Here is a 13,729-nt window from a genome sequence, read left to right as displayed (position 1 = left end):
AAGTGGGCTGTCATGTGTCTTTTACTGAGGAGTGGCTTCCATCTGGCCACTCTATCATAAAGGCCTGATTGGTGGAGTGCTGCAGAGATGGTTGTCCTTCTGGAAGTTTCTCCCATCTCCACAGACAAACTCTGGAGCTCTGTCAGAGTGGCCATTGGGTTCTTGGTCACCTCCCTGACCAAGGCCCTTCTCCCCCGATTGCTCAGCTTGGCCAGGCAGCCAGCTCTAGAAAGAGTACTGGTGGTTCTAAACTTCAATTTAAGAATGATGGAGGTCACTGTGTTCTTCGGGACCTTCAATGCTACAGACATTTTTTGTACCCTTCCCCAGATCTGTACCAATCCTGTCTCTGAGGTCTATGGACAAATTCCTTCAAATTCATGGCTTGGTTTTTGCTCTGACATGCACTGTCAACTGTGGGACCTTATATAGACAGCTGTGTGCCTTTCCAAATCATGTCCAATCGATTGAATTTACCACAGGTGGACCCCAATCAAGTTGTAGAAACATCTCAAGTATGACCAATGGAAACAGGATGCACCTGAGCTCAATTTTTTGTGTCATAGCAAAAGGTCTGAGTACTTATGTAAATGTGATATTTCAGTTTTTTTATTTTTTATAAATTTGGGAAAAATTCTAAAAATCAGTTTTCTCTTTGTCATTATGGGGTATTGTGTGTAGATTTCTGAGAATAAAAATGAACTGAATCAATTTTAGAAGGCTGTAACGTAACAAAATGTAGAAAAAGTGTAAGGGTCTGAATACTTTCCGAGGGCACTGTATGTCACAGTAAATTATTGTGAATAGTTTAACAGTAAATTGCTGTGAAGCTTATTATGAAAGCACTGCAACTAGCAGCCAGAAATGTATTGTAAATCTGCAGCCAATTATTTTACAGTGTATGGGTCACAGACTTCAAGCAGTCATTGCATGCAAAGGATATGCAACAAAGTACTAAAATAACTACTTTAATTTACTTAACACTAATATGCTTCATGGTACACTAGAATGGGGTGAATATGAAAATACCCTGAAATAAAAGCTGAGAACTATATCTACATTGTCTGATTACAGACCTACAATTCTGGAGTGCAGAGCCAAATCTGGAAAAAATATGATTTTGTCCCAGATATTATATGTATATACAATCCTCTTGGAATTTTTTGCTTCCATTATTTTTCATTTTGTAATCACTGTGTGCTAAAAATGTTCTTAACCGAAGGTTCTAATGCTGATGTAACAATCCCTACTGGTAATTGAAAGCAATAGAGTTCTAGAACGCCGACTTTGAAATCTGAAGAAAATTCTAAAGAAGCGACTCTTCAAAAAGTAAAGTAATGCAAAAATAAAAATCCTGATAGTCTGTTGGGTGTCATTGTTATTTTCTGAGATTAAAATTTTTTTAACTTCCCTTTTTTTTTTAAAACTAATTCTCTGGCACTGAGAATTTTTAACTAAACATACAACTAACCAAAATTTTCAATTGTCATTTGTGGGATGTCACTGGGTTAAAGTAAGCAATTATTTTCCCCATTTCCGGCTTCTACAAGTATGAGAGTCCGTATTTTGTGGCACACACCTCACAAAACCATGTGACTCAATATTGCCAATCTGCAGATTTGGTCGTTCAGATGAACAGAGACTGTGCATGCCAGAGGAATGAGAATATAACACATGAAAGAAAATGAGGTAATTAAGGAGTGGGGTTTTGCATGGTCACTCACATGAGGATCTGTATTTCATAACATGAAAATAATAGTCTCATATTTCTAAAAATAGGTTATATGCAAATAAATGCTGAATTTATAATTCTTTATATGTGTTTAATGTTCAAAAATATTAAAAGTCTAAAATCACGGTGTAATTACTGTTTTTAGGTAGTTCTTAGTGATAAAGCAGTTTGAGTTGGAATTAGACTACATAGTCCAATTTGTATTGAAACAAAATCCAGTCACAAGATAGCTTTTAGCTTTCAGACCCCACAATCAGCTGTGTTGCTTTTGTCAAGGGATTCTGAGATTCGTTCCAATAAGTAACAAATTAATTTGTTTCCCATATTCCCTTGGCTGAATAAATTCTAAATGATGAGTTTTTCATGTGTAATCAATGACTTGTTAGTAAATAATAAAAACAGGGAGTGTTTTTTTTTTTTTTTTTTACATTTCTGTATACATTTGTACAGTATTTTCAGAAACCCACAGTATTGCTTTCATATGTGCAGTACTTTTTTGCAGTTTTATACTGTTGATAGACTCAGTTCCTGTATAAATTAAGTAAAATAAAAATTAAAGGGGAAAACATAACATTAAATTAAAATTAAAGCTGACAGTCTGCAACCTCATTGTCATTGTATCCTTTCGAACTCAAAGTGCTACAGCACAGAACCAAAATAACAAAAAATGTCACTGTCCAATGAATTATGGTGCTCACTGTCTATGCATATATATATATATATATATATATATATATACACACACACACACACAATCCTGCTTTGAAATTGAATTTTTGCTTCCATTATTTCTCATTTTATGTATTTTGTAATTACTGTAGTCCAAAAATATTGATAAATGAACATTCTAATGCTGATGTAACAATCCCTTGCGGTAACTTAATGTAATGGAGTTCTAGACCAATGATTTATTTTTTGTTTTTAAAGCATTACAAAAAATCTACTTTACAAAAAGTAAAATAAAGCAAAACGGAATAAAAAAAGATTATCTTTTGGCTGTAATTTTTATGTTTTGAAATCATAATTGTAAAAAATCTTCCCTTTTTTTATCAAATTCTCAGTTGCACTGAGAATTTTTGACTAAACATACAACTAACAAAAATGAACAAAGATGTGAAATAAAACTTCTGTTCTGAAAATTGCAGAATAATCAACAAAATGTTTCTGTTTCAATTGTCAGTTGTTATCTGCGGGGAAGTCACTGGATTAAAATATTTCAAAAAATTATTTCCCCCCATGTCTGGCTTCTACAAATATTCTCAAAACAAGAAACATTGGGAAAATATCAGTGCAAATTTGCACTGTACCACAGAACCAGATGTGTACTTTCAGAGAATAATAAGATTGTATTTGAATACTCACTGGTCCTTTAGCTCTGTACCTGCAGCTCCTTCTCACCAAGCAGATATTAGATTCTTCAGTAGGCTACCCAGGTGAAAACTCAATGCTTTACCTCCTCGGTTTGGTCAACAACACTGCGAAATTGGCTGCTGCTGTTCTGTTTTATACTGTACTGCAAAAACGTCTTATGAAAAAATTGCACATACTGTACCTCCCAGTTTTGGCTTTAATTACATCAGATACACGTCATAAAACCATTTGACACAATAATGCAGATCTGCTAGATTAATTCAGACGTACACACAGAGCCAACACATGGTGAAAGAATTAGAAAATAAAGGTTAACAGATAAAAGAAGGAGTGGTGTTTTGTTTGGTGACATGTATGAGAGTCTGTATTTTGTGTCACACACCCCTCAAACCCATGTGACTCAATAATGCCAATCTGCAGGTTTGGTCATTCAGATGAACAGAGACTGTGCATGCCAGAGGAATGAGAATATAACACATGAAAGAAGATGAGGTCATTAAGGAGTGGGGTTTTGCATGGTCACACAAGAATTATAGTGTCATATTTGTAAAAAATAGGTTATATGCAACTAAATGCCAAATTTATCATTCTTTATATGTATGTGATGTTAAAAAAAAATTTAAATCAGGGTGTAATCACTGTTTTTAGGTAATTCTTAGTGATAAAGCAGATGGAGCTGGAATTAGACTACATGGCCCAATCTGTACAGAAACAACATCCAGTCACAAATCTTTAGCTTTCAGACCCCACAATCAGCTGTGTTGCTTTTGTCAAGTGATTCTGAGATTATGCAAGAAAAATGATAGGTACTTTTACAGTTTCACATTTGCTTGAACATATTTGTCCATTCAGGAATCACATTTTCAAAACAGTTACCACAAAGTTCTAAACAAACGCTTGTTTGCCAAAATAAAACATTTTACTTGCAAAATGCCCAACAATCAGAAAACATTAAACACATGCCTCAATAGAACATACTTCCATCAAACAATACAACTTGTGATCAAATTAATATATTCTTTAATCACTCATTACTCAATTCCCGAAAAACAACTCATTACAGACTATAGCTATCAATATGAATCTATTCAACCTTCATTTGTGTTGTATGCCTGTGCCATTTGTTGATAACATACATCGCTGTGGTATGTGCCAAAGACGAGGGAATACATCACAACATGGACTGTATTTGTTTTTCTCCTGATGGGGATTTACCAGGGAGTATCCGACCACCCTTCCCAATTTTGAGTGGCCAATAGAAACTGTAACCCAGTCCCAATTCTGCAGTGTCTCCAGTGTTTAGTATTACTGTCAACGTCCATCTTACATGTATCTTCTGGAAATGAAACTTACTGCAGTATATATTAAATGGTACTATCAGAGTCATAAAGGTATTGAAAAACTTCATAATTCATTGGCAAGGATAGAAATTATTGCCTCTCTCAGACATTAATATGTACAGGGTTTCACCTTGTGACACCTATGAGGATCTGTATTTCATAAAATGAGAATTAGAGGAGTCTGAGTTTCATTTATGTGAAAATAAGCTATACGCAAATAAATGCTGAATTTATCATTCTTTATATGTGTGTGATGTGAAAAATGCAATGTAAAAAGTTTAAAATCAGGGTGTAATTACTGTTCTTAGGTAGTTCTTAGTGATAAAGCAGATGGAGCTGGAATTAGACTACATGGTCCAATCTGTACAGAAACAACATCCTGTCACAAATCTTTAGCTTTCAGACCCCACAGTCAGCTCTGTTACTTTTGTCAAGTGATTCTGAGATTCATTCAAATAAGCAACAAGTTAATTTGTCTCCCATTTTCCCGTGGCTGAATAAATTGCAAATGTTCAGTTTTTTGTGCGTAATCAATGACTTGGATTATGATAAAACATTTCTGTATACATTTGTAAGGTATTTTTAGAAACCCACAAATGAGCTTTTACACTATTAATTCTCCTCAGAATTGTTTTAATACATGCAGTACGTTTTTGCTGTTTTACAACTTGATAGACTGGTCACAGTTCCTGCATAAAGAAAATAATAATTAAAAGAGAGAAAATAACATGTAAAAACAATCTGTTAATATGCATTTTAGTTTTACTTTTTAACGATTTCATTATATTTGAGGAAGTTCAAAATCCAAAAGATAATATCTAACTTTCAAAAATGAAAAAACGGAAGTGGCACCAGAATATCCTGTTAGATTGCCCAGTGTAGGCTGGGGTGTGGCTAAATAAATGCAATTTACGTATGTAAACTGCACTGTCTATCTTTCCATAGTCTTTCATATTCATAATCAGGAGATGTGATGTTTACAGTCAGGGCAAGGTGTTTGTCTTCAGTCCAATGGCCAGACATGATAAATCACATAACATAATGATGAGAACAGGCCATTCAGCACAACACTGCTTGACATTTTCTTACCTTTGAATTGTACCTACTGTAGTGCTCAGTTTACCTATAAACTAGACAGCATCTAGCATCCAGCTCTAAGGTCTGGTCTTCAAAACTCCCAGAGTTTCTGCATCAGCTTTAGCATGACCTGGCAAGCTAGTCCACGCAGTGAGTACTCATGTAACCTTTAAATATTCACACGTCTCATTAGAAAAAATAAAACCTCAAAACACAGCTTTAATATTTCAAGTTGTTGAATACCATACCGAATAGCCAATCGTCTACAGAGTCATCATCTCTCAGCTCCTCTATCTAGCAACTGCTCCTATAGATGAAGAAGTCATATTTTTTTTTAAATTTTTTAAAAGATTATATCCTTTCGCTGACATTGGGGAGAGTTTCAACGCTTAATAAATGTAACGTGGTCAATAACTTAATGTATAATGGCGCTCCCAAAGACATTTCTGGTTTGTACATGTGCAGATCAGTCCTCTACTGCCTCCCAAAGAAAGGGAGCAATGTGATAGTTTTTGTTCTGTTCCTCTCCCTTACAGCTTTATTCATCCACCAGGTAGACTGTTTTTTCAAACATACTTCTTTTTTTTACATTTGGAATGAATTCATTTGTGCATCAAGAATAAGGCTTTTGAACCTGCCCCACTTTTCATTCACTGTCTTTTAATCACGAAGTTATTTAAACTCTTGCATCTTGTTAAATTTGACATGCCTAAAATTAATAACTTAATTTAGAGGAGGCCCTCTTAATTGGCCAAAATATATCAAAACTAACTGTGGAAAGATCACTTGTCCCAAATGACTTCACTACCTCTGTGCTGCAAATTCTGTTAAGATCATTACACAGCACAAGATTCAGTGAGGAGTCTGTATTTTGCTAATCTCTCGTCAAGACCAGCTAACACTCGCTACCAAGTGTGCAGAACCTGTTCAGCAGAGCTGAATTTGGTTATTGTTTCAACAGGTGAGGACTTGTGGGTGCAAGCCAGAGAAATTCTGAGTAATAGTACATAACTTGAACAGTCAGATGCTTGCTTGTTAAGGCTGTGGAAATGCATAAAACCTGTATAACTGGGTGTGTGCTCTCTTGGACTGGTTAGGCTTGAAGTATAGGATGTATATGAAATTCTTGGAAGTGCATTCCACGATATAATTTGGGGCCTGCCTCAGTGTTGGACTCCTCCAGTGGTCGACACATATCAGAACGATTCTTAGAATGCAAAGCTTTCATTGGATGAAGGGTTGCAGTTAAAGTAAGTGGTGACAGTGCAGTACCTTGGTTATTCCTCTAGATGGCGGAAAGGGCTGTAATAAGACAATATGTGAAAGAAACTGTAGCCCATATACTGACCTGATTCTCTGCTCCTGTTTGCGCATTCTCTTATTTTGAGGACAGTGATAACCTGCAGATGTTTAAACAAGGGAATCGGGACTGCAGTTATGCAGGGTCTATAGGAGCTGTTTTGATTGATAGACTGTGTCCTGTACATTACATTCTCCTCAAGGGGGCGCCAGAGAGAAGGGTTTGCAACCTCACTGGCAGGGCTGATAAGGTGAGAAGTTCGGACTGAAAACCTCCCCACATCAGCTCACAGTGTGCACTGGATTTTCGCAGAGCATCTGGAGTAGGACAGCAGTGAGCCAAACAAGAGGACATGTTGTGAACAAGCTTTATAGAGCATGGCGTACATTACGCCTAAATCACTGCAGGAGGTGGTCTGAGATGCATTTGAGACAGATGTTATACGAGTGTAAATACATCCGTCTCTCCAACACCCATTTGACAACTAAAACTCCTCCCACAGAATAACGTAAGGCAACGTATTCCCCCAAGCGGAACACGTGTAGCTTCACAATCGCAACACATGCAGGTGAAAATGGACTGAGGCAGGAACTGTAAATAATCAGTATTCTTTATTCTGCAGAAGTGGAATCAGTTCACACAACAAAGCTGCAAGTCCAAATACATATAAAATGAATTGTCAGCAAGGTGAGGATTAATTTATATATTTTTAAGTTTCTGAACCCAGAAATTTAAATCACTAACACCCCTGTTTGACAAACGGCACTCTGAAAACCAAACACAAGTGCATCAACCGATAAAATACCCACTTACCCAACATGTAAAATATATTTATTTGATTTCATTTCATTATCAAAGATATGAATTATAAATCAAATCACCACATTCATCGATAGACAGTGAAAACTGTTTGAATAAATCTTTATCAAAATGTACAGCTCACAACCAGATGGAAATTAAGAAATGTATCAAGTTACAACAAATATTCACTTCTAATCTAAAGATGAGGTTCATCTACCTTTAAACAATTAACAATGGTTGCAGACATGAACAGTCACACAATAAATGAATGAGATAAGATACTAAACCACAGCATTTGTCCCAAAGTAATCCAAAAAGGCAAAAACCAAAAGACAGCAGTGTATTTCAAAGGAACCAGAGATGAAAAATAGAATGCCAGACCTAGATGCAGGATTCAGATTCCCTCTTCCAACTGTTAGAAACTTGTTCTTTCCAAGTTGCCCAAAACTTAACTAACTTAAAAGAAAGCTGCATATTTTATGTAGTTTAAAGAAGAGGAGGCAAGGGCATGGATGCCCCCTCTGACACACACACACACACACATACACGCCGACACCCAGATTCACACCTCAGATGTAACCCCCTAGTTCCTGCCTTGTCCTATTTCCAGGCTATGTTGGCCAAGCACTTTGAAGCTTCCTATGGCTGAGAATGGCCAAATGGTGAATTACATGTCTGACAATATATATGTGTCATCCACATATTTTAACACTAACAGTTTCAAATATGCAGATCTTTTGCTGATTAACTACTGTCTGAACATTCTGGACGGGCGCAATATTCTAAATGAATGAAGTTCATCCTTGACCTCATTTGGCAGGCTGGCTCTGGGGTCGAATGACAGGCTGAACATTACTGTTTCACCGTAGATGAGAGCTCCTAATGTCTTGCCTGATGGCCATAATCTAGATTTTAGTATTTTGTTAACGTGATATGTAACATACAGTTTGAGCAGGGCTGGGGTAAGTGGACAGCCACGGCACAGAAGTTTGGTCCTGGTCTGATCTTCTCAGCAGCTTATCAAAGATGGAGGAATCAAGAATGGGATCTTTTAGTGCTCGTATTGCCTGTTTCAGCAAAGACCACCTTACCTTCTTTCTTCTTCCTGGATGGATCACCATAATACTTCTGATTTTGTTCTTTTCCTTTTCTGTTCGTGCTGTCATATCTTTTAAATGTTTCTCAAGGTACCAAGCCAGTATTGTAATTAAGATTAAATAGTCAGCATTGAAGAAGCAGTAGGACCTGTCATCCAAACTTTGAAATGAGTGATTAAAGGACATCTGATTGGGAGTATCATCCATTTCACTATCAAGCATTTGGTTGTACATGACATTGAAATAATGAGGCAGGTGGGAACAGTTACTCTTATTGAAATGCCATCAGGTCCTGTGGGTTTCGAGTTAGGTAGAGGCCGTGCAGCCCATGGGATGTCAGCGATTAGGACTTGGTTGTTGCCACAGGACAAATCAACCTTCTTGTTCAAAATACCCTTTTTCTTCCTCTTTGGTCTGTGGAATGGGGGCATAGCTGGATGGTGTTCAGGTAAGCTGGAGCCAAACAGGTTTATTGTCTGAGTACTCGACAGGAGTATCAAGGATTTCACAGGTTTTAACTCGCCACATGGACTCCTCCTGCATGAAAATGTAATCTAACCTGGACTCGCTATTGTTTTGAGAGTAAGTGAATTGACTCTCCGTTGGATTTATTCTTCTCAAGACATCTACAAGGTGGAGGGATTCCATGAGAGTAGGGTTGAAGTCTCCTCCAATCATTAACACTCCAGCGCTCTCCTGAAGGTATGGCATGAGTTTGCCCATAATATCTCTCTCTGATGGACGGTTGTACACATTCACAAGTGTGTAATGCTGGCCTTGTATTTTACATTTTACTGTGATGAAACTGCCATCGTTATCTTCACAGGACTCATTAAACTTACAATCAATGTCCTTTTTAATGAGGATAGCAACTCCTTTACTGTTTTTTTTTACACACTGTGTAGAAAGTGTGCCATTCTCCAAAGGTGTCGAATACACCAGTGTCCTGTGGTCCGATATGAGTCTCCTGAAGAAAGACAATGTCCACTTTGTTCTTGTTGGCTATATCAGTGACACGATACAATTTTCTCTTAAGCCCATTAATATTCCAGGACATAAGAGATATCTCAGCTTCTTCTCTGGCCATGGCTGCAATACAAGAAAATCTGGATGTCACATACAGTAGAGTTCCCCTGCTTCAAAATTCACATACAATGCAGTTCCCCTTCTTCAGAATTCATATAAAATAGAGATGCCCTGCTTCAAAATTCACAAACATAGAGTTCCCCTGCTTCAGAATTCAAATATAGTTGTTTCTTTGCTTCAGAATTCACCCTTATTAGTGTTCTCGTGCTTCCAGGTTCACATACATTTATTTGTTTGGTTAAGACATAGCATACAGTAGTTTCCCTGCTTCATACACCATATGCACTAGAGTTCCCCAGCTTCAGAGACCATGTACAGTAGAGTTCTGTATAGTACTCTACTGTATAGTATAATAGTATAATAATAATATAATAGTTCCTTCTCTTCAGACATCACATGCAATAGAGTTCATCTGGTTCAGACCTGACTCTCTCACCTCACCTACGGACCTGAGTGAAACAGCAGGCCTGTGTAAAACAAAGATGAGGGATGTTATTAAAAGGCACCTCAGGTGTTTCAATGCATCTGGTCTCCTGAAAAAGCACATTCTCAGTGCTATTGCCCCATTTATTTACACAGAGCTGGAGCTTTTTCCTTAAGTCATTTAGTTCTGCGGGGGATAAAAGGAGCCCTAGATCTGCAGTCATGACTGCTGTGCATGCAGATGTGTACCGTGTGTCACATACTGTGGAATTCCATTATACCCTATAAGAGAATCTGTTATCAAAAGGGTGCACTGTTATGTCAGGGCTGTGTAAGAAACTCAGATTGAGGCAGAAAATCCCAGATAAACCGCACATCTAGTGCAGTCTGTGTTTGGTACCCTTTGTGACACAGAAGATTCCCTTTGTCTGCTGTTCATTCACTGTTCTGTGAAAATATGATAAATTTATTGAGAGCTTGGTGCCATAAATCTGAACCAATAATAGATCAAATATGCTCGGAAAGATTTAATGTCTATCCAACACTTTAATAGTAGACAGCAGTGTGAGCTCTGTTGGTTTCCTTCAGACAACATTGTTCAACGTTGTCCATGTCAATCATTGTTCAATGATAGATGATAGATTGATGCTGTGCAGTATTACAACCACTTGTCGCTGTGTTGGAGTAATGTAATTTTACTCACCTGCACAGTTCTGAGTACATCTGTAGAGGCCACCAGAGTTCACCGAACCTGAAAGATAAGTATCAGATAATTGAGATAAGCATGTGACTTCCTGAATTTGGACCAATAAGAAACATTTGTGTGCTGATTCATGATCAAACATGGAAAGCCATTTCTTTTTGTCTCCCAGAGAGTGCAAGAGCCTGTTTATTGATTATGACATCGTCCATATGTGAGACGGTCATTATAGCAGGGCTGGTATGGTTAGTTGGCACTTTCCCCAAGCAAAGGGTAGATTTCCTTGGCAACTGTGTACCTCAGCACTGGGCAAAAACAGGAAAAAAGTTGATTTTTTTTTGCGTTTCTTTGGGTGACCGTTGTATCCTTTCTGTTGTTTCCCTCTTTTCCAAGCTTGGCAGTTTTGAGATTCACTCAGGGGTGGGGGAGGTTGAACAGGAAATGGAAGTGCTGCTCACTCCAGAACACTCTGAAAAGGAGTCCAGGCAGTTGAGTAAGCAAATTGCAGAGTCTCAGTCACACTGTAGTTGGGCATTGTTACTCCCCAAACCCATGTAAGCATCATCTAAGCTCCATAGGACATCAAAGCAAATATCATTGGTCTACTGAATACACTATTTAGTATCCCCAGAAATGATGAATGAATTCTATTTATTTTTATTTTTATATTGCTTAACTATTCTGTACAGTTTAATATACTTTAATACGGAAGAAAAAGGCCAGGCAGAAAATGCATACTATAACTGACGATTATAGCAACAGGAAGAATGCATTTTACCACCCATTGCAGTGCAGATATTTGTTTCAAAATCATATATTATTGTATATGCTATTAACTATGTGCTATTGCCATTGATTAGAAGCATTTCTCAGTACTGCGGTCACTACTTCAAAACTTGTTACACAGTTTGCTCAACAACAGTCAATGTGGACCAGACTGTGAATGATGACTTTTCATTGATTTGAGACAAAATTTATTCAATGACCTCAACTTTCAATATTCTTGAATTCACTCAAATTCAACCTGAAGCATATATACTGTATACGTATCTTCAGCCCATTTCGCAAAAGTTTATCTACTCTTTACAAAACTGTTAAATTTATGCTCAAGACCTAACATACAATATTAGCCTATTTACAGCATTTCCTCTGCTGTACTGAGGCATCAGCAGCACAGAGCCATATCGAATTTCTGGCGCTAAATGGTTGCGCTCATTTACTTTCACTTTTAAGTGATCTTGTGATGTAACGTCTTAAAAGCCGTTGTTAGTTATTTCAGGGGGCATTATGGGAGTCTATTGCTGTGTCGATTGTTACCCCAGACATTTGTAGCAACTGGTAAACAAATACGAGTGATGGATGACTGACTTTATGGTATGCGTGAACGAGATGTTGGCACCAACATCGGTGAATCAGCTGAAATGCGAATCAGCCTGTAGAAACGTTCCAACAATCGGCAGTGTGCGTGCTCGCCTGTGTGTGCCCATGCAACAGTGAGTTGCATTGTAAACCAGAAAACCCAAGCAAAAGCCATGCGCCGCTGCTGGAAAAACTCTCTCTCTATCCCACACACACACACACACACACACACACACACACACGCATAAAATGCTGATGTAGCATTCCTTCCTGCTTATTGAAAGCAATGCAATTCTAGACCACTGACTTAGAATTTTGAAAAAAATAAACATTCGTAAAACTGTCCTCTTCAAAGAGTAAAATAACTGTTGGGTGTCATTTTTATGTTTTGAAATCATATATCAAAAAAACTTTTCTTTTTTCCACAAATTCTTTAGCATTGAGAATTTCTGACTTAACATAAAACTAACCAACTTTGTCAGTTGTTATCTGTGGGGAAGTCACTGGATTAAAATATTTCAAACGGTTATTTCCCCCCCGTGTCTGGTTTCTACAAATGTTATCAAGACAAGAAACATTGGGAAAATATCAGTGCAAATCTGCACTGTACCACAGAACCAGATTCAGAGAATTTCAGAGAATAATAATATTGTATTTGAATACTCACTGGTCCTTCAGCTCTGTACCTGCAGCTTATTCACACCAATCATACATTAGATTCTTCAATAGGCTACCCAGGTGAAAACTCAATGCTTTACCTCCTCAGTTTGGTCAATAACACTGTGAAATTGGCTGCCGCTGTTTTGTTTTATACTGTACTGCAAAACCGTCTTATAAAAAATTGCACCTCCCAGTTTTGGCTGTAAGTACATCAGACACACGTCGTAAAACCATTTGACACAATAATGCAGATCTGCTGGATTAATTCGGACCTACACCCAGTGTCAACACATGAAAGATGAAAGAGTGAAAGAGTTAGAAAACAAAAGTAAACAGATAAAAAACGTAACATAATAAAGGAGTGTTGTTTTGTTTGATGACAAGTATAACAATCTGGATCTTGTGGCGCACACCCCACAAAACCATGTGACTCAATAATGCCAATCTGCATGTTTGGTCATTCAGATTAACAGAGACTGAGCACGCCAGGGGAATCAGAATATAATACATGAAAGAAGATGAGATAATTAAGGAGTGGGGTTTGCATAGTGACACGTATGAGGATCTGTATTTCATAAAATGAGAATTAGAGGAGTCTGAGTTTCGTTTTTATGAAAATTAGCTATATGCAAATAAATGCTCGATTTATCATTCTTTATATGTGTATGATTTGAAAAATGTAATGTAAAAAGTTTAAAATCCGGGTGTAATTACTGTTTTCAGGTAGTTCTTAGTGATAAAGCAGATGGAGCTGGAATTAGACTACATGGCCCAATCTGTACA

General features: G+C 37.4%; 1 long non-coding RNA gene across 1 annotated transcript in view; it reads right to left on the bottom strand.

Annotated features, from left to right (window-relative positions):
* Positions 1–8,617: 8,617 nt before the first annotated feature.
* LOC135261896 (uncharacterized) overlaps positions 8,618–13,729 on the bottom strand; it is a 60,457-nt gene continuing 55,345 nt past the window's right edge. The window contains exon 3 of the long non-coding RNA XR_010332058.1: positions 8,618–9,807. This is a non-coding gene — a long non-coding RNA (uncharacterized LOC135261896). The remainder of the gene's footprint in view (positions 9,808–13,729) is intronic.

This window comes from Anguilla rostrata, chromosome 8, assembly GCF_018555375.3.
Source record: "Anguilla rostrata isolate EN2019 chromosome 8, ASM1855537v3, whole genome shotgun sequence".
Lineage (NCBI taxonomy): Eukaryota > Metazoa > Chordata > Actinopteri > Anguilliformes > Anguillidae > Anguilla > Anguilla rostrata.
This window is presented reverse-complemented; position numbering and strand designations above follow the sequence as displayed.